The sequence below is a fragment of the Lactuca saligna genome, chromosome 4, assembly GCF_052625555.1.
Source record: "Lactuca saligna cultivar CGN05327 chromosome 4, ASM5262555v1, whole genome shotgun sequence".
NCBI lineage: Eukaryota > Viridiplantae > Streptophyta > Magnoliopsida > Asterales > Asteraceae > Lactuca > Lactuca saligna.
The window spans coordinates 205,734,190-205,737,816 of record NC_136420.1 but is presented as its reverse complement, the minus strand read 5'-3'; the positions used below and the strand labels follow the sequence as shown (position 1 = coordinate 205,737,816).

Here is a 3,627-nt window from a genome sequence, read left to right as displayed (position 1 = left end):
ACGGTCATTGGATATGAGTTAGAATTTCGGAAATTTTGTGACCATAATATTACGGTAATTGGAAAATTACAAAAGGAAAAGAAATCATTGTTTTACAATTTCAAAGTCATAAACGTCATTTCTATTTTTCATTAATTTCATCGATAAGAAAATTGCTTATAACTTATTAATGTAAAATTACAAAAATGCCTTTATTTTACTATTTTTGATTTAATTATATTATCCATAAGAAAAACTGGCAGAAATATATGCGTTAAATTAGCTTTGTTTTTTTTTTTTTTTGGGTAAGATGGTACACTTTTCAAAGAGTAATTATATATTTGTTTCTTATACAAATTAAATAATCAGCCGTCAATTTATTTTATACATACTTTATATTTTTATATAAAAGCCTTTTTCCAAGTAATAAAAAAGATTACGAGTCGGACCTTTTTACGATCCATTAACCCATCATCGCCATCATTTGAAAATTAGTCTGAAGGGTATACTTGTAAATAGGCAACTATAAAAGGACAACTTGAGGGCAGAGTTTGTTTCATGCGTTGCCAAAAAGGCGAAAGAAATAGAGCAAATTCTGTTATCTATCCACACCAAAATTCAATCTTTTCGCATTCTCTCAATCCTAGATATACATCGTTTTCTCTTAATCGATATCTTTGCTCTTCGAGAAATTTCTCTTGTTTTTTTTGATTCAGAGGTTTTTTCAAAACGAATTTTCTAGGGTTTTTTTTTAAGAATTCATCAGCCATGGTTTACGATTCGATCGCCATGGTTTACGATTCGATCCCGATTGCGGTTTCAAATCCGAAGGAAATTGGCAAGAAAAAGCGGGTACATTTATTGAATTCTATTCAATTGTTTGATTTTATGAAGCGTATCATTTGATTGATGGATAGTTGCGACAGAAACGTGTTGATTTTTTTCTTTTTGGGAAAATAGGAAGTTCTTCTTGTTTTTTGTTACGATGTAACCTGTTTTTTTTTCAATGTTGAAGGTGAATAGGACCGCCAAATTTAAGCAGAGCAAACTTGATGTTCGTCGTGAACAGTGACTTTCTCAAGGTGATTTTTCTCAGTTTTTTTGTGTTTGTATGTGAATTGTTGTATCATGTGTATTTGATCTGATATGTATTGTATGTAGATGTATTGCTCTTATGGTTAATAAAAAAATCTTATAAGGAAGAACAAGGGGTTTAAGGAAGAAAACAAAGGCAATGTTGTTGCAAAAATGCCAGACATGCATACCCCAAACAAGGGACATCGATCACTGGTAAAATTATTATAGTGAAGAGACCGATGGTTTGATGAATCATTATAGTGATTCCAACAACCCTACTAGTTATACAAGCAGCTTGGGGAGTAACAGATCAGTGACTAATTTCACGAGTAGTAGTAGCCGGAGCAGAAACAGTAGCAGTGGTGGTTGTTATTCAGAAAGTATGACAGAAGAAGATGATGGTGACGATGGATGCCACCTTCGAATTGATTATCCCCACTCCTTCTGCTAGAATGTACGTGGATATTTTAATTGTAATTACATAATTGGGATTTTTTAGGGTGTTTGTGTATTTTGTATATGGTTGTAACCATTCATGACAATTCTTACACCTTGGAGGTTTTATTATTAGTGGTTACAACAGCTAGTACACGCTTAGATGGCAAGTTTTTGCTTTGTGGTGGAAGAGACATCTTGTGGGTGTATCCACAATGCTCTCTACTTCCTTCAATTATATCAGCATTGTCTTTACCCTCATATCAAAGCCTTTATCTCATGCTGCACAAGAGCATTTGTAACTTATTCTACAACAGTTTTTTTTTAAATGTAATTATCTTTTTATACTCTTTATAAGCTGATTATTCTGACATGCATTTTCTTTCAAGTTTACAGCCTGCACTGGACAAATTGTGAAAATGTTCACTAACCTTAATGGTGCATGCAATGCTTATGTATCCTAATCAACACAAAGCTTGAGATCACTTCTAAAAGAACAAGTACATCTCATTACTTTCATCCAGGCTATTTTATTCTTTTTTTTTCCCAACTTCTAACTCTTTTTGTTACTATGTATCGAAGGAAATCTCTTTCAATATGCCACTTTGCAATTCAAAGTTAGATTTATGAGTATTCATTTATATAATAGCTTATTCATTATATAATAGCTTTTTTTATATCTGATATCAGGTGGATATACAAGCACTTGCACATGCTTTTGAGCTTACAAGACAAGGGGCAGTTGACAGCTTAAAATTTGCAAAGGGTGATCTATTCCAAGCATTTCAGGTAAGCTTACATTATAATGGTCAATTAGAATTGCTACTCATTCTATGAAATGACGTTTTTAACCCTGGATGTTAATAGAATGAAGTGTGTCAGATGAGATTAGACACCACCATGCTTGATGAACTTATTCATGAGTATTGTGTGTATAGGGGCATTGTCGGTGCTCCAAACCCTTCATGTAAGTAGATAAGACTCTATTTGGTATGATGGAAATCATGGAATGGAATCACAATTAAATTGAATGGAATTGGATCAATTAATTTTTTTTTTCTTAGGTGAAGGAATGAAGATAGGACATGAACCATCAGAATCGGAATCCACTTTATCTGTTGAAGCCAGAAATGGATCCAATAAGCTTGCTAATGCTGACATGGATTCACCTGGCACTGAAGAATGATACCCATGTGGCACAATGAGCAACAACCATGAAGACTGTAGTACAAGTGGCAACAAGTGAGCAACAACCATGTTTTTTTAATGCATTTAGCTTATGAACTTTTAGGTTAACTACAGGATGTAAGGAGAATTAATCAACTTCCAATCCCTATTACAATATGGAAATAAAGGATGCGTATCTTACTCCCTGGATGCTTAGTTGTAATTAAGTTGAATGGAAATGCCATATGTAGGTGGTTACAGTCATGAAATACACTAGTTCTAGTAATGTTTTGTAAAGAAAAAATGAGCAAGTTTCAAGATAATAGAACACATTTATTGGAAGCTAATATGAGGTTTGATTGATTGTATTGGGTTTGGTTTAGTTATTGTAATTTTATTAAAACATTAAACATTATCACTGAAATAATTAAGTATTTTTTTTAATTTATAGCAATTACATCAACATTGTAAGTATCGTCTTTTCTTGTATTTTTCTGATTAGTGACCACTTTTTTGGTCTCTAACAGTAAATATTTAGTGACCACTTTTTGGTCACTATGGTCATTAATATGGTAATGAAAACCAGTGACATTTTTGTGGTCATTAAAATTCGTCACTAAATGAATAAAACAGTGACGACTTTCTTCAATAAGTGACAATATTCAGTGACGAAACGGGTCGTCACATATTTACTGACGAGTATATTTTAGTCACTATTTAGTGACCATATTCAATATTGGTCACAAATCGATTTTGTGACGGACCTATAGTGACGAAAAGTGACGACTGTAATCTTCGTCACTAAATCATTTTGTGATGAATCGTTCTACTGTTAGTGACCATTTCGTTTTGGTCACTAATTGGCATTTTATTTTGTAGTGAATTTTGATGGAGCAATTGCAAAGATTGAAAGATTATTGTCTTGATTATAAAGATAAGCACTTAAATGGTCATAAATTTTGTTTGATC

At 32.6% G+C, this 3,627-nt stretch overlaps 1 long non-coding RNA gene across 2 annotated transcripts; it reads left to right on the top strand.

Annotated features, from left to right (window-relative positions):
- The first annotated feature begins 512 nt into the window (after positions 1 to 512).
- LOC145043266 (uncharacterized) lies at positions 513 to 3,064 on the top strand. Of its 2 annotated transcripts, none has more exons than XR_013680931.1 (7): positions 513 to 831; positions 995 to 1,061; positions 1,141 to 1,510; positions 1,881 to 1,991; positions 2,182 to 2,280; positions 2,359 to 2,458; positions 2,556 to 3,064. It is a non-coding gene; the product is annotated as an uncharacterized LOC145043266 (long non-coding RNA). The 2 variants fall into 2 exon arrangements; XR_013680932.1 differs by having other exon boundaries at positions 514 to 831; positions 1,888 to 1,991; positions 2,556 to 3,063.
- The last annotated feature ends 563 nt before the right edge of the window (positions 3,065 to 3,627 follow it).